General features: G+C 49.7%; 1 protein-coding gene across 1 annotated transcript in view; it reads right to left on the bottom strand.

Moving 5' to 3' along the window:
* Nucleotides 1-27,556, bottom strand: part of MMP20 (matrix metallopeptidase 20) — a 99,900-nt gene that overhangs the window by 24,053 nt on the left and 48,291 nt on the right. The gene's annotated exons all lie outside the window — the stretch shown is intronic.

Raw genomic sequence — 27,556 nt, 5'->3', positions numbered from 1 at the left:
CATTCTCTTCAGTGAACTCTATACCCGACTGTATGGAGGATTGCTTTGCTTGATATGCTATGTTGGGGGCATAATGATATGTGATTAATTAACAACAGTTTGGGGTCAAATAAGCTGTGTGGGTATTAATTAATAATCTGGGGACCCCCTCTTGGATGGCTCCCGTTATATATCATTTTATATTATTGATTATTTTCTACCCCCTCTAATACGACCAGGATCCCTATGACATTGTTTCCTCATAAACATACCTTATGATGTCCGCCTCACACTTTTCTTCCCTTTCCCTCGTTTATCTTTTTCTCCTCTCTTTTTTCTCCTCTCTTTTCCCCCCTCCCCCCCCTTCCTCTTTTTTCAGTCCACGTTCACTATGGGTGTTTTTACTCACCTCTCACAGCTGTGCCTTGAAACTTATATGCACAATATAGAAGATAACATTGTAGCCAAGTACGCATGCGTGTCGCGGTGCCCTGGGCGCCCGCCGGTCCTCTGTATCTTTAATGACGTTCGGCAATGCTTTGCTTGCCGGAGGTCATGTGACGCGGAGGCCGGCCGGCGTCTTGGTCTCCGTGGCGACGCATGCGTCACATCCGGCTTCACGCGAGTGCCGAACAGCATTGCCTGTCTCCAAGGTGACGACAGCGCTGTTTCCGGTATGGAGCGCCGGCTGGCGCCTATATAAACCTATCGCTCCATTTGTCTACATGCCCCCTGAAGAAGGGAGTTCGAAACGCGCGTCGGGACATCTCACTGCACTTGTGTGCCCTCCCCACAGGTCCCCCTGTCTCAGGCTTCCTGGATAGAACTCCGTGATTTGAAATCCCTGGTATGTACTAGTAACTGATGCTTACTTATACTCACTGGCATCTACTACAGAGATTGTTTATTGAAGGGAGTTGATGAGTAATTCCCTCTTACTTACTCTTTATATACTATAGAGGTGATTTACTTAACTACTATAGATATATATATATTTATTGACTTTGATTGCTAACCACTGCTGCTATGACAACAACAGTTTTGGTGTACTCTTTTTAAGCCTGAGTCATATGATTGTAATAGTTGGTATATGTGGGGTCCTTTGGGGTAGTGACAGTGTTTGTGAGAAGCTTTTTTATGCTACCACTGTTCTCAAGTTCACCTTTCCCCCTCCTCTGTGCCTTATATTTATAATGATTAATTTTTTTAATAATAAACTTTATATGAATTTCTAAAGATAAAACTCTAGTAGTCCCTCTTTCGTTGTTTTCTGTTGTCTTCGTATTAAAATTTAACGATGGGATTCAATTAGTCCTTTTATGATAGTGCTCCGTGGATATTTATATCATTGATGAATATTATTTACGATAAACCCCATTTGGGGCATATGCACTATTGCGTCCTATGAATTGTTATGGTTTTGGTAGTAGTAGTTCAGTAAAATGGTTCACTTTGTCGCTTTACCTGCACTTCCCAATGCTAAGACACTTGCTCAGGTGTTCATAAATGAGATTGTGAAGCTTCACGGGGTTCCCTCCCATGTGGTGTCTGATCGGGGGACCCAGTTTGTTTTTAAGTTCTGGAAGGCATTCTGTTCTCTACTGGGGGTGCAGCTGTCCTTTTCCTCTGCCTTCCACCCTCAGTCGAATAGTCAGACCTTGCAGGTCAATCAGAGCTTAGAGACATACCTCAGGTGTTTCGTCTCTGAAAATCAGGAGGATTGGGCATCGTCAAGAATCCACTGGCAGGTCACCGTTCTTCGGTGCATATGGTTATCATTCACAGTTTGGTACCTTCAGTGGGGGTGGAGCTTCAGGAGTTCCTGAGGAGGAACGATTTGCTTCGTCGCTCTCCTCGATATGGCAAGGTGTTCTGTGTAATTTAAAGACCATGGGTGACCGGTATAAACATATGGCTGACAGAAAACGCTTGGCAGGTCCAGACCTGAATGTGAATGACTTTGTGTGGTTGTCTACCAAGAATATAAGATTGAAAGTTCCTTCATTAACCCAGCAGCGTTTCATCCTGGACTTCCTCGGGCCCTTAAGATCCATAATGTGTTCCACAGGTCTCTACTCAAAAGGTACTTAGAACCTCTTGCACCCTCACCTCTACCACCACCCCCAGTAATGGTTGATGGTAACCTGGAGTTCGAGATTTCAAGGATTGTAGATTCTCGTCTCCAACGTCGTTCTCTACAATATTTGGTGCACTGGTAAGGCTATGGTCCAGAGGAGAGGATGTGTGTTTCAGCGTCAGAGGTGAACGCTCCCAGATTGGTTCCCTCTTTTCACACCTCTTTTCCTGAGAAACTCGGTCCTGAGTGTCCGGAGGCCACTCGTAGGGGGGGGGGTACTGTCGCGGATGTGTCAGAGGTGACAAACAGTCGCCCTGCAGAGGCCTGTAGGAGATCTCCACGGTTGGCATTGCAGACAGCTTCCTAAATAAGAGGTTGTCTTTAAGACCCGTCAGGGCGAAGGACAGCGGTCCAAAACGCGCGTCGGGGTATACGTCACGCAGCTGGCTTCTACCTTCAGGTATGTTCATGACATGATGGAACTTATTGAGGATCATTGACCATCACCCACTCCTCTTTATACCTAGGACATGTTGCCTTGGCATTATTAATTTTGGGGATTATGACTATATACATTTGTGGAGTATCTTGTTTGTTCCACACATATTATATGTGATACTAATGTATATATATTTTTTTCGACTAACATACAATAGACATTTACATTTATTATAGCATAATTTTCCCTATGCTTGGCCATGAATATCTGTATTTTCTGCAGAGAAAAAAATCTTTTTACTATTTAATATTTATTATTGTCGCAAGTACATTTATTTATGAGGAGTTAGTGGATAAAGGATCAGCCATCATAACCACATACTTTTTTGTCTGGTTGATTGTGTTATGTGCTCAAACTATAAATTAACTAATAAGCCGAGTCTGCACATGTATTTCTCTTTTTATGTATGGTGTACCACTCATGTTATTTAAATAAAGGTATTTTTTTCATTTATAAATTGTCCTGCTATTTTCCATTAATCTATGGACTATATGTTCAGTCATTCTTTTTCTTTCTGTGTTACTATACCGAATGGTCTGCCATTCTTTGGTCCTTGTGCTGTTTTCCAGATCTTGGATTTCATGCCGGACACTGAATTTCAACATATCTCTATGGTTGTATAGCTTTCCAGTGGATCCTTTTCTTCATTCTTCCAACATCTACAATGTAGAGTTACAATGCGTGGGGACATCGCACACCAGTCGGTGAGCACATGACGATGACTGGCTGTAGGTTCAGTGGTGTCAGCCACAGATCTGCCTGCTCTTTCAGAGCTGTCCACAACTGTTCAGCATTGTGCGTTTTGTTACCTCAGCATATTAGCTTCAGCACAGCCTGTTGCCACTTGGCCGAGGCAGTTCTGCTGTGCTTCCAGCTTGTGACTGATGTGGTCATTTCGGAGATGGAGGTTGAAGAGGAGGAGGAGGTGCAGGAGCTGTAGAATGTGGGGGCAACCCTGATTGACCCAGGGCCCGAAATCCTCGGCGTCGGGAGGACGTGTTCCTTACCAAGGTCTGAATGGGTCCCGGCTTCCACTATATTACCCCAGTGTGCCGTCAGCGAGATGTACCGTCCCTGCCCACAAGCACTTGTCAACGTGTCCGTGGTTAGGTGGACTTTTCCAGTAACTGCGTTGTTGAGGGCATGGCTAATGTTGTGGGACACGTGCTTGTGTAATGCGGGGAAGGCACACTGGGGAAATTGTGGCGGCTGGGGACCGAGTATCGAGGAACGACCGCCACCATCAGGTTGCGGAAAGCTTCCGTCTCCATAAGCCTAAAAGGCAACATTTCGAGCGCTAACAAATGTGGGAATTTAGTAGTGTGGCCTGTGGGGCGTTGGCTGCATATTTGCGCTTGTGTTTCAAGGACTGGGGTAGGGACAACTGAACACTGCGCTGAGACAAGAAAGTGGACGTGCTTGCTGATGGTGCTAGTTGAGAGTGTGCAACAACAGGTGCCATGGACAGGGGACTGGCGTGCACGCACAACAGCTGAAGAAGCAGTGGTGTCTCCCGCAGACACTGTTTCTGGACTTTGTGGTTCGGCCCACTTGGTCGTATGCTTTGATGCCATGTGCCCGATCATGCTGGTGGTGGTCAGGCTGCTAGTTTTGCTGCCCCTGCTGATGCTGGCATGGCAGGCCTTTTTGGGGTTATCTGCAGAGTCTTTAATAAACAACCAGACTCAGGAAGACCTAACAGTTGTACTGGCAACTTCCGCTGTGTTGTTGCGGGGAACGCTTTCCCGCCTTGTGTCTGCGGCCACCACACTGCTTCTTCCTGCCTGTTGTGGTGTTATGCCTCCCTCCCCCTGTGTGCTGCTGTCCTCTCTCTGCATGTCCTCCTGCCAGGTTGGGTCAGTTACTATATCATCCACCACCTCGTCTTCCACTTCCGCACCCTGGTCCTCCTCCTGACTTTCTGGAAATTGTGTCTCATCATCATCCACCTCTTGCGGGAGTAATTGCACTTTCCCACCGTTGCCTTCATGTGACCGTGGCTGCTTAAATATTTGGGCATCAATGCACGCGTTCTCCTCTTGACCCGCTTGAAGCTGGTCAGGCAAGAGGCCCGAATCTATAAATAGAAAAGTGAAAAGCTCTTCTGAGTGTCCAAGTGTGGGATCAGTTGTCTCCGGGCACTCGGCATGGTGGGAGGAAGGAAGATCAGGGTGAAGAATATGCAGTCCAGACTCACGGCTACTGAGACTTGAGCGTGTGGAAGACAGGGTGGTGGTGGTGGCAAAGTGACTGTAAGCATTATCTGTTATCCAACCAACAACCTTTTGACACTGCTCTGTGTTCAATAGTGGTGTTCTGCGGTCCCCTATTAATTGGGACAGGAAGGTCGAGCGACAAGATGTGGGTATTTGTTGTGGCACAATTTCAGCTTGCCCATGGCCTCAGCCTCTGCATGCACTATCACCATCACCATCACGTCCACTTCCCCGTCCCTTGCCACGCGCCTTGCCCATTTTAAATGGAGGAAAATATTTTCCATGTTCACTACAAATGGCTGGATTTGAACAGCAGTAATATGTGATACAACTACGGTTTTAAATAGCGGGCCTGTAGGTTACTATTCTTTACAGCGACCTCATGTGAATAGCTTCACTGACACACTGTAACAAAATGTAATTGGAGGCCAGAAATGGCTGAATTTGGACCGCAGTTATATGTGATACGTCTGACTGACAACCACTGTTTTAAATAGCAGGTCTGTAGGTTACTATTCTTCACAGCGACCACGTGTGAATAGCTTCACTGACACACTGCAACAAAATGTACATGGAGGCCAGAAATGGCTGAATTTGGACCAGACTTAAATGTGATACGTCTGACGGACAACCGTGGTTTTAAATAGCGGGCCAGTTTACTAATACAATTCTTCACAGCAATCTTGTGTGAAGAGCTCCACTGACACACTGCAACAAAATGTAAATGGAGGCCAGAAATGGCTGAATTTTGACTGCAGTTATGTGTGATACGTCTGATGGACAACTACGGTTTTAAATAGCGGGCCTGTGGTTTATGAAGGGTATGTGCCCACGATGCGTATTTCATGCGTATTTTTTGCGGAAATTTCCGCAGCGTAAACGCATGATATACGCATATTAAGCCCTCTGCCATTGTTTCCTATGTAATTCCGCAATTGTAATGCCCATGCTGTGGAATTTTCCGCAGCGTTTTTGATGTGCGGAAAATTCCGCAGCATGTCAATTCTTTGTGAGTTTACGCATGCGGAATTGCCATCTACAATGCAGTAGAAAACTCAAGGCAATTCCGCATGTGAAAAACGCGTGAATTACGCGCGAAAAACGCATGCCAAATTCCGCATGCGTTTTTCCGGGAAAATAACATGTGGAAATGAAGCGCAAATTTCCGCTTCATTTGCGCATCATGGGCACATACCCTAATACTATTCTTCACAGCAACCTTGTGGGAATAGCTTCACTGTCACACTGCTACAAAATGTAATTGGAGGCCAGAAATGGCTGAACTTGGACCGCAGTTATATGTGATACGTCTGACGGACAACCATGATTTTAAATAGCGGGCCTGTAGTTTACCAAACTATTCTTCACAGCGACCTTGTGTGAATAGCTTCACTGACACACTGCAACAAAATGTAAATTGAGGCCAGAAATAGCTGAATTTGGACCGCAGTTATATGTGATATGTCTGATGGACAACCACAGTTTTAAATAGTGGGCCTGTAGGTTACTATTCTTCACAGAGACCACGTGTGAATAGCTTCACTGAAACACTGCAACAAACTGTAAATGGAGGCCAATATTTTCTACATTCACTACAAATTTCCTGATTTTTATCTCTGTAATATGGAAAAGATCTGGCTGTATTCTGCAGTGCTAATAAGCAAATGGAGCAGAAAAATTGTGTACTCTGGATTGCTTTATAAACAAATAATCAGGATTAAGATAAAAAAAAAAATTTGCCCTGGCCTCTGATACCTGGGGCTATGTCTACAAATATTTGTAACAGCAGGTTCAGTCAGAACGTGCAGTGGACCCTCTTGTGATGTATGCACTGCAATCTGCCACATACCCTACCTGCCTTGCCTTTTAAGCAAATAACCAGGTTTAAGATTAAAAAAAAATTGCCCTGGCCCCTGATATCTGGGGCTATGTCTACAAATATTTGTAACATGCAATGGACCCTCTTGTCCTATATGCACTGCAGTCTGCCACAAACCCTGCCTGCTTAACTCCTGCTATCACTACTGAACATATGCAGCTGGATTAGTCCTCAGAAGGACTGTTAGTTCAGATGGATATATAGATATGCTGTGAAATACTTTTACTAACTATAAACAAGCATATCTCTCCCTGACTCAGCAGCAGCTCTCCCCACTCTGCCTATTTCCGGGGTAGACTGTGACAAGCCTAGCAACACCAAGTCTTAAATAGACCCAATGAAGCTATTCGGCCAGCCAATCACTGTAATGCTGTAAGGGGGGAGACCGGGGTGTAAGTACTTTCAGAGCAAGGGATCCGGAACTGCCGGCGCCGTGCCTCTGGTTGCAGGGGGAAGACAGACTGCGAGCACAGGAGTCAGGTGACTGGGGAGCTAGGGGCGTGTCTAGAGTGAGAGCTGGGAGGTCAGGTGACCGAGAGACTGGTGGCGTGGGTAGAGAGTGCAAGAGACGAGGACGTTTGCGCGGGAAAGCGGAGCTGGGTCCTGCTCAGCAGAGCAGTGTGAGAGGGTCCAGGCTCCTGGCTCCAGGACTGGGAGCAAGAGCTGAGTGCAGTGAACCGGAGGAGTCAAGCCGACTAGAGAAGAGATGCAGGGTCGGTGGAGCCGGGCACGTGAGGTGCTGTGTTATGGACTAGGGGCTCAGCGGGTAAAACCGGAGACCGCCTGCTACCGCCAGAAGACGGAGCATTGTTTGGGCGGGGGACGCCTGAAGAAATCAACACCGGCCCCAGCTGGCAACTGCCTTGTGGAGGAAAAGAGTCAGCTAAGTGTAAAAACTGTAGTTTACAACCGGTTCGACTCTGCTATATCTAATTAAACTGTGAACTGTCAGTTAAAGACTTTTACCTGCCACTTTCCTTGTTTTCCCCCATATTTTCCCCTGTTACTCCCTGCGTGGAGATTGACCCTGTTATTATAAACTTCCCCGTTTATTAACCCTGCATTGGCTGCTCTGTGTTTCTGTGTCGCTGCATCTAAAGTACCCATGCTACATTTGGCGTATTCGGCAGGATGCAGTCGTTAGACACAGACACTGCAGAGCAGTCCATCCTGGGAGCCCCTAAATCTAGCTTGCCTCTGGGGGCCATGCTCAGCAATCTCCCAAAGTTCATCGGGGACAATATGATGCTGTGGGACTGGATTGAGAGAGTTAGGAGTATGTTACGTAAGCATTCGATGACCCCAGCTATGCAAGCCGAAATAGCCTTACTGGCCCTGGACGGCGAGGCCCGACAATCCGTGATGTACCGCCCTCCCCATGACCGGGATACTGTAGAAAAAGTGGTGTGGATACTGGAGGAGAAGCATGGGGATCCCACCAATGTAGGACAGCTGAGGATACGGCTGTTTCATCAAGGGCAGCAGGAGGGGGAGACTGTGACGCAGTATGTTAATGCCTTACAGAGGGTGCATGCCTATATCACTAGAAAAGATGACATGGGGAATATGGGAATGGGCCCCCCTGACGTGATCTTAAGGGACCAGTTTGTGGCAGGCCTCAGGGATGTGCAGCTGAAGCAGGCCTTGCGGGAGCGCCTGCGCGCCAAACCACGTATGACTTTTCTAGAAGTGGGGGCGGAGGCACGTGTGAGAGAGCAGGAGATGGGGGTGACGGCCCCACAGGGATGGTCCGGAGTAACGAGGTACCCACCCCACCTGCAGCTGAACAGGAATGGGCTTGAGAGATGCAAAAGGAGATACAGGAGATGCGGGATGAATGGTCTAGTCTCAAGAAGACCCCTGCCCCGACACCAGAGATACCCAGATAGATTGCTCCAGTTATGGAAAGAATTGAAGTCAGGACCCCCCCTGCAGGAGAGTTCCGTAGGAGAGTGAGGCAGCCCTACACAGAAAGAGACACGACCTGCTGGATGTGTGGAGGCGCAGGACATTACGCCAGGGGCTGTGCTAGCCGAGGGCAGCCCCTGTCGCGGCAGCCGTTAAACTAGCGGGCTCCGTGTTTGGGGGACACAGCCCGGAGCCTGAGGAAGGGGAAAGAAAAAGTGGAAGTCCCAAGGACGTGGTTCCCACCAGCCCGACTGTCTGGGCTGAAATGAGCGGTCGGGCTGTTCACTGCCTGATTGACACGGGATCCCAGGTGACTACGATGACAGAAGCCTACTTCCAACAGCGATTTCCGGAGATAGCGCGGCCTGAATGGGGACCAGTAATTAGACTCACAGCAGCTAATCAATTACCCATCCCGGTCGCAGGGGTGGTGTGGATGAAGATCCGAGTGTGTGGAAAAGATGTGGGAAAAAAAGGAGTCGTCCTGGTCGCAGGGGGAACAGGAAGTGGACCCCCGGTGACCCTCGAAATGAATGTGCTGAAAGAGATCGGGCAAATCCTGATTAGTGAGCCGAAGGAGATTCCTCTAGACCAGTGGGACCCGTGAACCCCCCAAAGGAGGGTCTTTCAACAACTAATCCGAGCTGCCCAGGTGCAGGAGACGTCGAGTGAAGGGAAGATCCTGGGGAAAATAATAGTGCCAGCAGCTACGGTGATCACCTTACCGCCCCGACAAACTGTACTCACGTTATCCGCACGGGCCTGCACACCTCTTGAGGGGGTCAAAGTTCAGATAGAACGAACATCGATGGACAAAGTACCCCCCCGGACTCTTGGTGGCTCGGACACTGGCCACCGTTTGGGGTGGCAATGTTATAGTGCGGTGTGTTAATCTGGGCGAAGATGATCTTACACTCCCTCCCAGGGCGGAAACAGCCCAGATTCTGGGAATGCTAAAGAAGTTAGTGCGACCTGATGTGGTATAGCTGTCCACTGTACAAGGAGACCCCTGGACTCTGGCGGTCACCGTGCCGCCGGAATCCCACCGGGCTAGTGTGAAGGGGGGGTGAAGAATCCTAGAACGAATGCGAGCTGAATTGACGGGACTTACATCTCGACAGGTGCAGCAGGTTGAAGAGGTGCTGGAGCGGTACTAGGAAGTCTTTGCTCGCTATGAGGATGATTTTGGTTGCACCGAAGCCATTACCCACGAGATTCCCACGGGGAGCGCTGCCCAAGTGCGGGAGAGATACTGGCAGATGCCTCCCCAGATGTATAAAGAGGTTAAGGAGATGCTAGCCCATATGTTACAGAATGGTGTGATACGGGAGAGTCAGAGTCTGTGGGCAGCCCCGATTGTCCTGGTCCGGAAGAAAGATGGGACCCTGCGGTTCTGGGTGGACTATAGATGACTGAATGCCCGTACAGTACGGGACTCTTACCCACTACCCCGAATCGAAGAGTCCTTCTCGGCCTTAGGGAAGCAAGATACTTCTCCTCCTTGGATCTGGCCAGTGGGTACTGGCAGGTGCCCGTGGCCGAACATGACCATGTGAAGACGGCATTCATATTACCCATGGGACTGTTCGAGTTCAATCGGATGCCCTTCGGCCTGACTAATGCCCCCGGGACGTTCCAGCATCTGATGGAGAGGTGCCTGGGCAATTTAAACTTCGAGGCGACACTGATTTACCTTGACGACATAATTGTCTATGCCGCCACCTTCGAGGAGCACCTCCAGCGACTGGAGCAAGTACTGAGTCACCTACAGAGTCATGGCCTAAAGGTGAAGCCCCAGAAGTGTCACCTGCTTCTAGAGAGGGTCCTGTCACAGTTGTCCCAAGCCACGATGTGGACGAAGAAGAGTTGTTGATTCTACCTCCGAGCCCCAGCACTCGATTATCTGCAGTCCCCAGTGCAGGCGGCGAGGGAACAACATCGGTTGAAGCCACCGGGCAGGCGGAGATTGGAAATCCGAGTGACCCTGCACCCCCCATCGGTCAGACTGAGTTACGCCGGTCAGAACGGACAACAGCAGGAGTGCCTCCTCACCGTTACGAACAAGATCAATTCATATGGTACCGTATCGTCCAGGAAGTCCAAGAATGTGAACGTTTGATGAAGATAAAGGAGAGCGGGAGTGTAAAGGGGAAGACCGGGGTGTAAGTACTTTCAGAGCAAGGGATCCGGAACTGCTGGGGCGATGCCTCTGGTTGCAGGGGGAAGACAGACTGCGAGCACAGGAGTCTGGTGACTGGGGAGCTAGGAGCGTGTCGAGAGTGAGAGCTGGGAGGTCAGGTGACCGAGAGACTGGTGGCGCGGGTAGAGAGAGGAAGAGATGAGGACATTTGCGTGGGAAAGCGGAGCTGGGTCCTGCTCAGCAGAGCAGTGTGAGAGGGTCCAGGCTCCTGGCTCCAGGACTGGGAGCAAGAGCCAAGTACAGTGGACCGGAGGAGTCAAGCCGACTGTTATGGATCCCGGTGGTGGAACCTCTGTGCTGCGGTGCAAGGAGGGACCAGAGCGGCGTAACTAGGTATCAGCTCGGACCGACCAAGGCCGTACGGCGGCTCAATCGACTCCGTGAACAGGGAAAAACCAAGCAGAGGGACTAGGTGCTACTCTGGGGACCGACCTTGTAAGAGAGCAGGTGACTCCCACGGGTCAGAAGGCAGAGACTGACCGGTACAGCAGATGAGCACGGCAGGCAGGCTGACGGGAGATCCAGGCAGACGGGCTGGCAGGCATGGCAGGTAACTAGCAGGAGTCTCTAGGTAGGCTGTCTGGTGGTCACGGCAAGTGACAGGCAGGAGCCTCTAGGTAGGCTGTCAGGTGGTCACGGCAAGTGACAGGCAGGAGCCTCTAGGTAGGCTGTCAGGTGGTCACGGCAGGTGACGGGCAGGAGCCTCTAGGTAGACTGTCAGGTATACACGGCAGATGCAGGCAGGAGCCTCTAAGTAGGCTGTCAGGTGGTCACGGCAGGTGCAAGCAGGAGCCTCCAGGTAACAGGCAAGTTCTTCAAGTAGGCAGGCTAGCGTAGCCCATAGACAGACTGGCGGGTTTGACCGTAGGCAGACCGTCGGGCTGGAGAGTGTCCTTTTCAGGCGGAGACAGGTAGCAGGTGAAGGCTCCGGCTAAGCGGACTGGCCAAGCCCATAGACAGACTAGCGGACTGGGCTGTAAGCAAACTGTCGGGCTGGACTGGTAATCAGGCTGGCAGACTGGACTGATATTCAAACGGACTAGACTGGTAGTCAGACAGGCAGCAGGACCTGTGGGCTGAAGCAGAGTTTAGCATACAGAGCAACAACCTTGCACGGGCACCTCCATATTGGAGGAGGTGCCTTTTATAGGGGAAGTCCTCCGGCCATTGGCCGGGGACTTTTTAGGACGGTGCGCACGGCCCCTTTAAGAGGGAGAGCGCGCGCGCCCTAAGCACAGTGCCCGGGGAGCTACACGTGCCGGCAGCAAGAGAGGCAGGAGCGCCGCGGTGAGTGGGACGGCGTCTCTGCCTGTCAGGGGGCAGAGACGCCGATACTACAGTACCCCCCCCCCTTTACGCCCCCTCTTCTTTAGGCCTGAAAGAAATTTTTAAGGAGATGCGGGGCGTGGATGTTCTCCCTGGCTTCCCAAGTTCTCTCCACTGGGCCAAACCCCTTCCAATCCACCAGAAAAAAGGTTTTTCCTCTTACCCTCTTGGTGGCCAGAATGTTCTCTACCTCATAGACGTCCTCAGCGGAGACTGAGGAGGTACCTGGATTATTGGAAAAAGAATTAAGCACAACTGGTTTGAGGAGAGATACGTGGAAGGAGTTGGGAATCTGTAAGGTGGCTGGGAGTTTTAATTTGTAGGCTACTGGGTTGATTTGCTTGAGGACTTCAAACGGACCGATGAACCGTGGACCCAACTTATAGGAGGGTATTTTGAGACGAACATGTTTGGAGGAGAGCCAAACCTTGTCTCCCGGACGGAATTGAGGTGGATCCAGACGTCTCTTATCAGCATGCTTCTTCATCCGCTCGGAGAATTGAAGAAGTACGGATCTAGTGTCCTCCCAAATAGTAGAAAATTCGCTGACCAGAGACTCCGCGGCCGGGTTGTCCACCGAAGCGGAGACGGGAAACGGAATCCGGGGATGTTGACCGTAGACCACAAAGAACGGGGACTTGGAAGAAGATTCGCTTTCATGGTTGTTGTAGGAGAACTCGGCCCATGGTAGGAGCTCCACCCAATCGGTATGGTGAGCGTTGACAAAGTGCCGGAGGTAGCTGGTAAGGATCTGGTTGATACGCTCCACTTGGCCATTGGACTGAGGATGATAAGCGGAGGAGAAATCCAGGGTGACATCCAGCAGCTTACACATAGCTCTCCAGAAGCGCGAAGTGAACTGGACCCCTCGATCAGACACAATGTGGAGGGGTAGGCCGTGGAGACGAAAGATGTGATGGATGAAGTCCTTAGCCAGCACAGATGCAGACGGGAGACCAGGCAGAGGGATCAAGTGAGCCAATTTAGAAAAGCGGTCAGCGACCACCCAAATGACCGTACAACCGGCAGAAACAGGGAGATCCGTAATAAAGTCCATAGCAATGTGTTGCCACGGGGCAGCAGGTATGGGAAGAGGCAGGAGACGGCCGCAGGAAGATGTCTGGGAACCTTGTTACGGGCACAGAACGAACAGGCCGTGACAAAGTCTACCACATCCTGGTGCAGGGTAGGCCACCAGTAATGCCAGGTAATGAGCAGGAAGGTCTTCTTCTGGCCAGCATGGCCCGCTAATTTGGATAAATGACCCCAATGAAGAACCTTCTTACGATCCGGAACCGCTACAAATGTCTTACCGGGTGGGAGACGAGACAGATCCAAGGGAGCCACATTCATCACTTTGGAGGGATCGATGATATGCATAGGCTCCTCCTCTTGATCGGAAGACAGAAAGGATCGGGACAAGGCATCTGCTTTAACGTTCTTGTCCGCCGGGTGGTAATGTAGGGTAAAGTTAAAGCGGGCGAAGAACAAAGACCACCGGGCCTGACGCGAATTGAGTCTTTGGTCATTCTGTAGATATGCCAGGTTTTTGTGGTCAGTATAGATGACCACCGGGTGCCGAGTCCCTTCGAGCAGGTAACGCCACTCCTCCAGTGCCAAATTGATGGCTAGCAGTTCTCGGTGTCCTATGGAGTAGTTGCACTCTGACGAGGAGAAGAGCTTGGAGAAGAAGCCACAGGTTACCATTCTCCCGGTTGGAGATTTCTGGGTGAGAAACGTTCCGGATACGGAAGAGGAAGCATCTACCTCCAAATAGAACTGTTTGTTGCAATCTGGAAGGTGCAGCACTGGGGCAGAAGAGAAGGCTTGTTTTAAGGAGAGGAAGGCCTCCTCCGCTTCAGACGGCCATTCCTTAGGATTCGCTCCCTTTCGGGTGAGCACAGAGATGGGAGCAGTCCGGGAAGAGAAATGTGGGATGAAGAGACGGTAATAGTTGGCGAAGCCCAGGAATCGCTGAATCACCTTCAACCCCTCCGGATGGGGCCACTTTAAGATGGCAGAGACCTTCTCGGGGTCCATCTGTAGACCTGTCTTAGAGATAATATAGCCCAGGAACGGAAGAGAGGACTACTCGAAGAGGCACTTCTCAAATTTTGCATATAGGTGATTCTGCCTGAGCCTAAGCAGGACCTGATGAACATCCCTTCGATGTGAGGGAAGATCCGGAGAGAAGACCAAGATGTCGTCCAGATACACCACCATGAATATAAGAGGTCACGGAAGATGTCATTAACTAATTCTTGGAAGACGGCGGGAGCATTACAAAGACCGAAGGGCATCACACGGTATTCATAGTCGAACAGCTCAGAGATGAGCGGCAGGGGGTATTTGTTTTTGACAGTGATTTGGTTGAGTCCTCTATAATCGATACATGGACGTAGTGAACCGTCTTTCTTTTTAACGAAGAAGAATCCGGCTCCAGCAGGAGAGGAAGATTTCCGGATGCATCCCCTAGCCAGATTTTCTTCAATGTACTCCGACATGGCCCGGGTTTCGGCTAACGACAACGGATAGATACACCCACGGGGTGGAGTGGCACCGGGTATCAGGTCGATAGGGCAGTCATATGGCCAATGAGGTGGCAGTGTCTCTGCCTCTTTTTTGTCGAAGACATCAGCATAGGACCAGTAAGGTGCCGGTAGACCGGGTAAATTAGTCGGAGTAGATGGAGGTCGAGCCGGGCGAACCGGGACCAGGCAGGTGTTATGGCAATCCTGCCCCCAATGGAGCACCTCATCGGATTGCCAGTTCAGAACGGGTTCGTGTCTCTGTAGCCAGGGTAGACCTAGCGAAAGAGGGTGAGAGAGTCCGGAGAGCACATGGAAGGAGATCCTCTCTGAGTGCAGCATTCCTACCTGCAGGGTTACGGGCTCTGTGACAAGCAAGATGGTCACCGGAAGGAATCTTCCATCCACGGAAGCGACTGCCAATGGTTCAGCCAGAGATTTGGTAGGAATCTGATACTTCTCTATAAGTGACTGGGAAATGAGGTTCCCAGCGGCTCCAGAGTCCAGATGTGCAGTTTCAAAGAAGTGGTTCTCTCCACAGGAGATAGAAACGGACAAAGTCAAGAACGGAGAGGATTTGCTTTTGCCTAGGTTGACCTCTCCGAGTGGTCCTAGACAATGGAGTTTCCCGGCTTCACCGGACAGGAACGGATCAGGTGCTCCTTACTACCACAATAGAAGCAGCTCCCCTCGGCTCGGCGTGTTTCTTGGTGAAACTTGACCATCTTAGTCTGGTCGATCTGCATGGGTTCGGGCAAGCGTGCCCGGGGAGTAGCTGTTTGGGTAGCCGGTTTCTGAAAAACAGGAGCAAGACGGGGAAATCTTCTCTCCTGGGTAGTCTCCTTGGCACGTTCTAGGAAACGGATGTCAATCCAGGTAGCCAGAGACACCAGGTCATCCAGGGTGGTAGGAATGTCCCGGCCAGCTAACTCGTCCTTAATCCGACCGGAAAGACCCTCCCAGAAGGTGGACACCAGGGCCTCGTTGCCCCAGGCAAGCTCAGAAGTGAGGGTACGGAAATGTATGGCATACTGGCCCACGGAGAGACTCCCTTGGCGGAGACGGAGCAATGAGGAGGCAGTAGAAATCCTTTGTCCGGGTTCATCGAAGACCTTCCGGAAGGCAGTGAGGAAAGCCGGAAGATCGGACACCAGGGAATCCCCTCTCTCCCATAGAGGGTTTAGCCATGCCAAAGCTTCCCTGGTGAGGTGAGACATGATGAACGCCACTTTGGCCCGGTCAGAGGGAAACTGATGTGGCAGCAGTTCAAAGTGCAGAGTGCACTGATTCAGAAAGCCCCGACATGGGACGGGGTCACCTCCAAAACGAGGAGGCGCAGAAAGCCGGGGTCCTGGGATGGATGCCATGGTATTGGCAGACAGCGGCGCTGCCGGAGCGGGTGTCGCTCGACTTGAGGCGGACACCGGTGGAACAGACAGCGTGTCCAGGCGAGAGTTGACAGACCGCAGGTAGGTCAGGATGGTTTCCTGTTGGGATCTCTGTCAAGAAACCTCCTGGTACAGGTCAGCAAGCGAAGGAGCCTGGGGGCCACCGGGTTCCATGGCCCGTGCAAACTGTTATGGATCCGGGTGGTGGAACCTCTGTGCTGCGGTGCAAGGAGGGGCGTAACTAGGTATCAGCTCGGACCGACCAAGGCCGTACGGTGGCTCAATCGACTCAGTGGCCAGGGAAGGACCGAGCAGAGGGACCAGGTGCTACTTTGGGGACCGACCTTGTATGAGAGCAGGTGACTCCCACGGGTCAGAAGGCAGAGACTGACCGATACAGCAGATGAGCACGGCAGGCAGGCTGACGGGAGATCTGGGCAGACGGGCTGTCAGGCACGGCAGGTAGCAAGCAGGAGTCTCTAGGTAGGCTGTCTGGTGGTTACGGCAAGTGACAGGCAGGAGCCTCTAGGTAGGCTGTCAGGTGGTCACGGCAAGTGACGGGAGGACTTTTTAGGATGGCGCGCGTGGCCCCTTTAAGAGGGAGGGAGCGTGCACGCGCCCTAAGCACAGTGCCCGGGGAGCTGCGCGAGCAGGCAGCAAGAGAGGCAGGAGCGCCGGAGGACGCCGGGCAGGGAGAGCGGCGGTGAGTGGGCGTGAGGTGCCGTGTTATGGACTAGGGGCTCAGCGGGTAAAACCGGAGACCGCCAGCTGACGCCAGAAGATGGAGCATTGTTTGGGTGGAGACGCCTGAAGAAATCAACACCGGCCCCAGCTGGCAACTGCCTTGTGGAGGAAAAGAGTCAGCTAAGTGTAAAAACTGTCATTTACAACCGGTTCGACTCTGCTATATCTAGTTAAACTGTGAACTATCAGTTAAAGACTTTTACCTGCCACTTTCCTTGTTTTCCCCCATATTTTCCCCTGTTACTCCCTGCGTGGAGATTGACCCTGTTATTATAAACTTCCCCTGTTTATTAACCCTGCATTGGCTGCTCTGTGTTTCTGTGTCGCTGCATCTAAAGTACCCGTGTTACAATGCCACAACCAACATGGCTACGGCATTACAGTGCGTGGCAAGCAATACACGCATGTTCATTGGCTCTCCAAAGAACGCCAAACATGCAGGGCGGGGACCAGATCTCCCGCCCGAGCAACCCGGGAATACTCACCGAGCGCCGAGCTTCTCCTATTCCAGCTCCACTGCTGAACTACTCAGCTGCATGTGACTCGCCCCCTAGGCCATGGGGCACCCGGAACCGGGCTTCTGTGCGATGCTGGGGGTAGTAGTGGCAACCCGATCCCGTGGCTCAGGGTGGTCAGACCAAATTGTGGCAGTCTATTTATCAGTGTTTTGAATGTCCGACTACGCCACCCGTGGATTGCGGTCAGGGATGACCGCCGCTGCAAGGCAGACCGCTGAGGCTGGTGTTGGTGTGCAGCACAGGGATAGGATAACTCCCCACGGGAAGAGTGTAGCCTCAGGGCAATGTAGGTGGATGCTGGGGGTGATGGTGCAGGCGCAGCAGAACTCACACAGAGTCCAATGATGCAGTCCAGGGTTTTTACTCACAGTTGTTATCCATGTCACTTCTGTCAGCAATGACTGCCCAAGCCGTGCTGCGTCCACCAGGTGAGGGGCTCGGTTAACCCCCAGGCAATTCAGGAGTATGGCACAGGACTCCCTTCTGTCCTTTCTCTGGCCTCTCGTGCCTCACCAGTGACCAAACTTCTGTCCAGCTACCGCGGACCTTTGCGGGCAAACGTTGGCCTTCGCTTCCCGCTATACTATATGGTGCCTTCCTTTACCTCCACCAACTTGGGAATCCGGTACCCTTCTATAGCCTGACCCTTCACCCGATATAACGTGGGTTTGCAACGGTTGCTGTCTGTTCTGCTCTCTCTTAGGGTCCCTTCTGCCTTCTTGTTTCTGGAGCCTTTCTACTCCTCTGTCTCTTCTCCTTCCTTCCTTCTCCTTCTTCACTTCTCCTCTCTGGCCCCGGCCTCTTCTCTAGGCCTGCCTCGTGGAACTGAGCTCAGGCTGAGCCTCAGCTCCCTGTCAGCTATCTCTGGCTGACTATTTCTCCGAACTCCCCTGAACCTAAGATGGCTCCCACCTTTTATCTGCTTCTCTGTGTCTGAGCTCAGGTGACCTGCACCCAATGAGCTCCTTCCTATGCTCCAGAAACCGTCCCCTTCTGCTCCTACATCAGTGGGTTCTCTCCCCCCTCCCCACTCCAGCCAGGGACATGGTCAGTTGTGCCTGCATTTAAATGGGAGCACCGTCGAGCTGTCCCCCGGAAATGGGGTGAGTGTGTGTATGCAGCTACTGAGCCCTGGTCCATACTTCATCCTTACCTGGAAGTGAAATATCACACCTCTGGTTGAGGTGCAATACCCCTGTAGCAACCGAACCCTCGGGGCACTACACATGCCTCTGGGTTCACACCAAGTGGGATCTACAACCTCATTGATATCCTCTCTGTTCTCCCACTTCTCGCCCTGAGCATCACCCTCCACCTATTTCTGCCCTAACAGCACAGTACAGTCCACATGCAACTCAAGTATCTGAGTCTCATCACGATCACCTCCACCCCAGGGGTTAACGTCTGGTGATGAGGGTTTGTATCTGCTCGGACTCTACTTTGTCCAGCCCCCGATCAAACTGAAAAAAATTTTGGGCATCGCTGCACATGCTTTCCTCCTCTTCAGTTTAATAATCTCTGAAGCAAACCTCTGATGCTCATGGAATAGAATGTGTGAACAGCTCTGCAGGCTCAGCCATCTGTAGTTCCCCACAGTCAGTTGGTCGGTTGGAGAAGTGTGACGTGGGGGGAAACAAGGGTAATTAAGGTGCCACCTCTGAGGACTGTACTGTGTGTGATGTTAAGGTGGAGGAAGAGGAGCAGAGGCCACTTGACGCAGTGCTTGCCATCTACTGGAGCACATACTCTTTCTGGCCCTCATCTACAAGGCGTATCGCTGTGCTGCTGCCAAAGAAAGGGAGTGGAGTAAGCTGTCCAGTAGCAGAAGTTGTTAAAATACTGCTCTCACATCGGATGCCATACGCTGGTGTGACGATGACCTTAGCCTCATTCTTCAAACAGAAGATTGACAACACAAGGCATAGCTTTTGTCCCCACAGCCCTTCTCATGACTGCTCAACTCTCCTCCTCCAAAACCAGCTTCTCCACCATTACAGAAGATCAATTTTCCTCTTTACTCTCCAATTAACTTGAAAACAGCTGAGGGCACTACTAGTATAATAGTGGGATCACTGATAACACACTTACAATATAAACACAACATTTAAAAAAAAAAAAAAAAGAAGTGTGTATACAAAAAATCAGGATCACCAAAATGTAAGCAATACATGTATGTTTTTATTGTTAGAACTATGGAAAAACTACACAATTAAAAAGCCCACACCGGCTTAGAGTACCTTGAAGGTCCGTATAGGGACCAGCAATTCTCTTCCAATAACTCACGCTCAAATAATATAGGTTAATGTATTAAACATGGAGCTATAAATATATGGTGTATATACCCCTATCATTCATAGCAGAAAATGACCCCTGAATAGGTCTATCTGAATTTACAGATATTGGATAAACAATGAAAATACCTTAGATTAGTAAATGGAATTATGCAGCCCCATGGTATATTTTAAGGTCCTATCTAAACATACACACGTGGTCAAAATTGTTGGTACCCCTAGCTTATTGAAAGAAAACCCACAATGGTCACATAAATAACTTGAATCTGACAAAAGTAATAATAAATTAATAATCTATGAAAATTAACAAATGAAAGTCAGACATTGCTTTTCAACCCTGCTTCCAGAGAATTTAAAAAAAAAATTAAACTCAAGAAATAGGTGTGGCGCCCCTGCTGTGCATGAGTGCCACAGATCCTAGAGGGGTGCATGAACGGATTTCTCCACAAGAGGCCCCCACAGCATACACACACCTCCACCTTCCACCTCAGACCACCAGAGGGAGCCCGTTAGGGATATAAATAGGGAAGGTGGAGCTAGGCATTCTTGTCTGAGGAGAGCCCTTGCAGAAGGGAGTGCAGTGGAGCTCACTCAGTTTAGTCAGACTCAGTTGTAGCTCAGGATAGTGAGCTTAAGGCGTGCCGACGCCATAAGAGCGGTGAAGCGCAGCAAGCTGCCGCTAGTGTGTTTAACCTAGTGAGGGCCCGAGCGAGGCCGAAGGCTAGAGGAGTGAGTAGCTTTGGGGGCAGAGGAGCTCTACAAGCTCACCCAAGGAAAATATACCGGACTATCGTGTCTGTCCCTGTTCTTGCTCTGACCCGGCTGGGTCCCATCTGTCCTGCATCCTTACCTCCCCACTGCCCTGAGGCCTAGCTCCACCTGTGGGGAGCTATACCACGCAAGCTGCCTTAACACTGGCCTCAGTGGGCTGCCGCAGCGCTGGTGATCTTCACCAGACACCACAGGTGGCGTCACAAAATTTTATATAATTATACACCCCTTTTAAAGAGAGGCCCAGGGTACGGGCCCGGGAGCCGGCCACCGCGACATCCCCAAGACCAGGCAACAAGGCCCGGGCGCCGAGTCATCCCCATCCCCTGGGCGCTACATAGGCCTGGTCAGAAATGATGGTACCCTTAACTTAATATTTTGTTGAACAACCTTTTGAGGCAATCACTGCAATCAAACGATTCCTGTAACTGTCAGTGAGACTTCTGCACCTCTCGACAGGTATTTTGGCCCACTCCTCATGAGCAAACTGCTCCAGTTGTCTCGTGTTTGAAGGTTGCCTTTTCCAGACGACATGTTTCAGCTCTTTCCAAAGATGCTCAATAGGATTTAGGTCAGGGCTCATAGAAGGCCACTTCAGAATAGTCCAATGTTTTCCTCTTAGCCATTCTTGGGTGTTTTTAGCTGTGTGTTTTGGGTCATTATCCTGTTGCAAGACCCATGATCTGCAACTGAGACCAAGAATTCTGACACTGGGCAGCACTTTTCTCTCTAGAATACCTTGATAGTCTTGAGATTTCATTGTACCCTGCACAGATTCAAGACACCCTGTGCCAGATGCAGCAAAGCAGCCCCAGAACATAACAATGCCTCCTCCATGTTTCACAGTAGGGACAGTGTTCTTTTCTTGATATGCTTCATTTTTCCATCTGTGAACATAGAGCTGATGTGCCTTGCCAAAAACATCCATTTTTGTCTCATCTGCCCATAGGACAGTCTCCCAGAAGCTTTGTGGCTTGTCAACATATAGTTTGGAAAATTCCAGTCTGGCTTTTTTATGATTTTTTTCAACAATGGTGTTCTCCCTGGTCGTCTCCCATGAAGTCCACTTTGGATCAAACAACGACGGATGGTGCGATCTGACACTGATGTTCCTTGAGCTTGAAATTCACCTTTAATCTCTTTAGAAGTTTTCCTGGGCTCTTTTGTTACCATTTGTATTATCCGTCTCTTTGATTTGTCATAAATTTTCCTCCTGCGGCCATGTCCAGGGAGGTTGGCCAGAGTCCCATGGATCTTACATTTCAGAATAATATGTGCAACTGTAGTCACAGGAACAGCAAGCTGCTTGGAGATGGTCTTATAACCTTGACCTTTAACATGCTTGTCTATAATTTTCTTTCTAATCTCCTGAGACAACTCTTTCCTTTGCTTCCTCTGGTCCATGTTGAGTGTGGTACGCACCATGTCACCAAACAGCACAGTGAGTATCTGTAGCCCTATAAACAGGCCCACTGACTGATTACAAGATTGTAGACACCTGTGATGCTAATTATTGGACACAATTTTGTTTAACATGTCCTTTTTGTCATATTATTTTCAGGGTACCATCATTTCTGTCCAGGCGTATTTCATGAGTTTCATTTTTTTTTAAATTCTGTGGAAGCAGGGTTGAAAAACAATGTCTGCATGTAAGTGAACGAAAAATACTCCATATAAATAAAAAGAATTCCATCATATAGAACGTGCCCATGGCATCATATTGGAGGGGAGTACCCCACGTGTATCGCCCCCTATTGGCGTGGCTTCCTCAGGGGAAAAAGTAAATGTCTTTTACTCTTTACTCTCCAAATCACATCTCACCACCTGTGAACTTTACCCAGTCCCATTCCATCTCATCCCAAACCTTACCACAGTCTTCATCCCGACCCTAACCCACCTCTACAACCTGTCACTAACAACTGGTGTCTTCCCCTCATGCTTCAAACATACCTCAATCACACCCATCCTCAAAAAGCCCTCCCTTGACCCATCATCTGTGTCTAGCTATCTCCCCATATCACTTATTCCTATGCCTCAAAACTACTGGAACAAGACGTCCATTTTGAACTGTCCTCCCACCTCTCTTCCTGCTTACTTTTTGACCGCTTACAATCTGGCTTCCAACCGCACCATTCCACTGAAACTTCCCTGACTAAAGTCACCAATGGCCTACTAACTGCCAAATCCAAGCAGCACTAGTTTGTCCTCCTCCTCCTGGACCTGGTATCTGCCTTCGACACATTGAACCAATCCCTCTTACTACAGAATCTCTGATCTCTTGGCATTATAGACTTGGCCCTTTCTTGGATCTCCTCATACCTAACAGACAGGACATTCAGTGTCTCCCACTCACACACCACCTCCTCATCTTGCCCCCTGATGTTGGTTCAATTATAGGACCCCTGCTCTTTTCCATCTACACATTCGGCCTGGGACAGCTCATAGAGTCTCACGGCTTTCATTATCACCTCTATGCTGATGACACACAGATCTACCTCTCTGGACCTGATATCACCTCCTTACTAACCAGAATCCCACAATGTGTGTCCGCTATTTCATCTTTCTTTTCTGCTACATTTCTAAAACATAATATGGATAAAACTGAATTCATCATCTTCCCATCATCTCATTCATCCCACCAACTAACATATCCATCAAAGTCAATGGCTGCCCACTCTCCCCACTCCCGCAAGTTTGACTTTGATCTTTCCTTCAAACGTCAGATCCAAGACCTTTCCACTTGCTGCCAACTCCAACTACAAAATATCTCCGGGATCAGCACATTCCTCAACCAAGAATCTACAAAAACACCAGTGCACGCCCTCATCATCATCCGCCATGACTACTGCAACCTCCTGCTCTGTGGCCTCCCTTCTAACACTCTCGCACCCCTCCAATCCATCCTAAACTCTGCTGGCCAACTAATCCACCTGTCACCCCACAATGCCTCGGCTTCTCCCCTCTGTCAATCCCTGCACTGGCTCCCTATTGCCCAGAGACTCCAGTTGAAAACTCTAACTTTGGCATACAAAACCATCCAAAACCTGTCTCCTCCATACATCCTAGTCTCCCTGTACTTACCTGCATGCAACCTCCAATCCTCACAAGATCTCCTTCTCTACTTCCCTCTTATCTCTTCTTACCACAATCGCATACAAGATTTGCCCCATGTGTGGCGCCCCTGAGGGTTCAGTTGCCACAGAGGTACTGCACCTCACTCAGAGGTGTGGTGTCTCCCTTCTCTCAGGTAAGGTGGGAGTGCTGCACAGAACCCCAACACCTACATCCAACACTACACTACCCCAGGCCAGCTGGAGGGGCAAGACGCAATGTAGTTTTCTGCTGAGCCCTGACCCTGGCTGGGGTGGGGGGAACCCAAAGTTAGGGGGAACCAGTAGTGGGTGTGGGTGGAGGAAGTAGTTCATGGGAGCACTTTAGTAGGAGTATAAAATAGGGAAACCATCTTAGGGTGGCAGATAGAACAGTAGACGGGTAGTTGGAGAACAGTCCGGGAGCAGAGTTTCTTTAGGAGCTCTGCTCCATTACAAGGGCCCAGGACTGAGGCCCAGGAGGGGAGCAGGGAGTAAGCTCCATTCTAGTAGAAAGGATCCTAGGGGAGTACGGCGAGGCAGGCGGCACCCGTATGCCCCGAACCTGCCAGGTGTCAGGAGGATCTAGGCCACAAGAAGGGGACCGGCCCCTGGCCCAGTCGTGCAGCTTCAAGCCTCGGCTGGAAAAATACCGGAGGCTTCTGAATTCTATAGCAGTAGCCGAACTCTCACTTCAATCCCAGTAAGGTCGAGCAGGTCTGAGCAACTCCGACGGACAGGGGGGACCTCGCAGCACCCGAATAGAATTCACAGTGAGAAGCGCAGGGCAGGAGGGAGTAAAGACCCAGCATGAAGTTGGTCTAGGAAGGTACATATGAAAGTGGGGTTCTGCCAGGTACACCCGAGCTGCCTGAGGAAGGACTGAACCCCTGCCCGGTGAATGCAGTGCGACGTGGGAGGCTTGCACCAGTACTGTGCACCTGAGGAACTTGAACAGAACTGTGAGTAAACTCGGATGACTGCACTGAACTGCCTCCGTCCTTCATTTCGCCGGTACCATTTCCCTCCCTGCACTACAATGCCCAGCGCACCTCCTTCATACATCTACACTGCTCTGAGGCCTGCACCACCTGTGGGGAGCCATTCCATCACAAGCTGCCCTACCATCTGCCTCAGAGGATTGCTCCGCAACGGCGGCATCCCATAGCCGCATTCCACAGGTGGCGTCACGAATAATCCCAAAATCCCCATTTAATAGAAGTTTCCCTTTTCACTGACCGCCCTGGGTCACGGACCAGGCCAGCCACCATGATATCCCCTGCAAGCAGCCATAAGGCCCGGCTGCCGAGTACCCCACGGCCCTGGGGGCGAGTCACATGCATCTCCCCTATTCTGGACCTCTCTACCCCAACACATCAGACTCTCGTCTACCGTGGAAACTCTCAAAAGGAACCTGAAGACCCACCTCTTCCAACAAGCCTACAATCAGCAGTAACCATTGCTCCACCATACCGCTGCACGACCAGCTCTACCCTCACCTACTGTACCCTCACCCATCCCTTGTAGATTGTTTGTGAGCCCTCGCAGGCAAGGTCCTCTCTCCTCCTGCTCCAGTTGGTAACCCCTTTTCACATGTAAAGCGCCATGGAATAAATGGCGCTATAATAATAAATAATAGTAATTATACTACTTGTACTCTGGGTCATTTGATGCCACTTTCCTGGTGTCGGCCCCTAATTTGAGCTGTTTTGGCGGCTTTTGGGCCTTTTGAAAGTGTTGTATATTCATTTGGTTTTGCCTCCCATTGAACCCAATGGGGTTTGGTATGTTCGTCGAACAGTTCGACGAATTATTCGGCGAACATCAGGAAGTTCGCCAAGCTGGGACAAACCGAACATTGAAAGGTTCGCTCATCTCTAATGGTGAGTATATTTTATTTTTTATAACCCTATCACCTAGTTTAATATTACTCAATCTAGACACCCAACACCAAATAAATCATGAATACATTTTCTATAATCCCTCACCTTTTCAACCCCTCTAAAATGACCATGGCTAGACATTGGAAAGACAACGACCCCACCTTTATTAGAATGGATCAATAATTCAAACCATATTTATACCATCAAGAAGACTTATTTGCTTTACTCTAAGAAATTGGATCTTGGAATAAATGGTACATATACCAAAACTCAATAAAAATTTTAATAATCTGACCTATCCCACTCAAGCTCTTGACACTGACACTCTTCAAACAAAGTTAACGTTTTTTCCATGCATAGTTGTACTTGTTTAACAATGTTCATATATTTTATTACATTTATAAATGTTCAATAGGACCCCACTTTCTTCCACCCTTCCCTAACCTATTCCCTCTCATATCCCAAGTTCATTCCTTTTATTTCTTCTTTATGAAACGAATGTTGACACTTATTATAATGGCTATATTATACTGTTATTATTTTTGAATGTTCAAAAAGGTAAAGAATATATATATATATAAAAAAAAGTTGAAAAAAGTTAGATAGTACCTAATCAATACAGTACAATCTATTAACGTCTCCTTTAGGGTGTACTATATACTGTCCAAGTAACATATAATCAGATTCCAAAATAACACAACTGAAAATACTGCAAAATCTGTAATCTTGTGAACCTAATTCTGTGCTATGTAGTGGCCTTTCCATAGAACAAGTAGCTACAAGAGCTTTCCTAGGCTGGTGTCCACAGTTCAGGACCCGGTCCTTTGTCTGCCCTTATTCATACACTAAGGTCAACTTTGACACATGGTAAGGTTTTTAATATTAGACAGAGTAGGACTATCCCGAATGGGTTCAATTTGCTGTGGTGGGATGGCTTTTATACTATTTTTGATCAAAAACAGTGTTACTAAGAACCCTATTTTATTTAAATGCACTTTGCGCTTTATTTATTTATTTATTTACAGCAGGGTTTATGTTCATTTTGCTTCTTGTAGGTTTTTTTTAAGTATCTACAAGTGTAGAATTAGGAGTGTAAGTTCTGGGTACTCAGACCATCAGAATGATTGACATTTCCTGCTACAGTTATAGTTGCAATAGTGTTCTCTGCAGACCCTATGATATTAGTAGCCTCGCCAGCAATAATTCACTAGATGTATGGTGGTCTTCAGCATGGCCAGATAATAGTCAAGCAAATTGATGTATATTAGATATTGACTATAAGCTGACCCGAATTTAAGCCGAGGAACCTAATTTTACCACAAAAAACTGGGAAAACTTATTGACTCAAGTATAAGCCCAGGGTGGGAAATGCAGTACCTACCGGTAAATTTCCCCATTCTGGTATGCATGGTCCCCTCATCCCCAATCTTGGTATGCATGGCCCCCTCATCCCCAATCCTGGTATGCATGGCCCCCTCATCCCTAATCCTGGTATGCATGGCCCACTCATCCCCAATCCTGGTATGCATGGTTCCCTCATCCCCCAATCCTGGTATGTATGGCTCCCTCACGCCCCAATCCTGGTATGCATGGCACCCCTCACCCCCCAATCCTGGTATGCATGGCACCCCTCACCCTCCAATTCTGATATGTATAGCCCCCTCACCCCCTAATCCTGATATGCATGGCCCACATCATCGCCAATCCTGGTATGCATGGTCCCCTCATCCCCAATCTTGGTATGCATGGTTCCCTCATCCCCCAATCCTGGTATGCATGGCACACCTCACCCTCAAATCCTGGTATGTATGGCCCCCTCACACCCTAATCCTGGCATGCATGCCCCCCCATCACTGCACACATAAAAAATAAACACTTCCTTCCTCCCCTCTGCTGCAGCGCTGCTGTGCCCTGTCTGCCAGCAGCTGGTCTCAGCATCTGAGCAGTGCATGGCGTCACAGCCATGAACTGCTCAGACACTGATTGTGAGCTGCTGCCGGCACATTCACTCCTCTCCACGCTGGGACTATGGGCGTGGAGAGGAGTAAATATGCATTCTCTTTAGTAGTGGATACTGTCAGCAGGAGCCACGGCTCAGCGCTCCTCTGTGCCCGCTACTAAAGAGAAGGGAATATTCATTTCTCTTTAGCAGCGCACACGTGGTAGCTGCAGCAATGGCTACTGCGTGTGCCCGCTCCTCCGCTGCCGCAACCCCCCCTCCGCCGCCGTAACGCCCCCTCCACTTCCACCAACGGAATTG

The sequence above is a fragment of the Phyllobates terribilis genome, unplaced genomic scaffold, assembly GCF_046119375.1.
Source record: "Phyllobates terribilis strain yellow unplaced genomic scaffold, ASM4611937v1 Scaffold_2__4_contigs__length_985480577, whole genome shotgun sequence".
Lineage (NCBI taxonomy): Eukaryota > Metazoa > Chordata > Amphibia > Anura > Dendrobatidae > Phyllobates > Phyllobates terribilis.
Note: the sequence above shows the minus strand (reverse complement) of the source record. Positions and strands in the feature narration are given on the sequence as shown.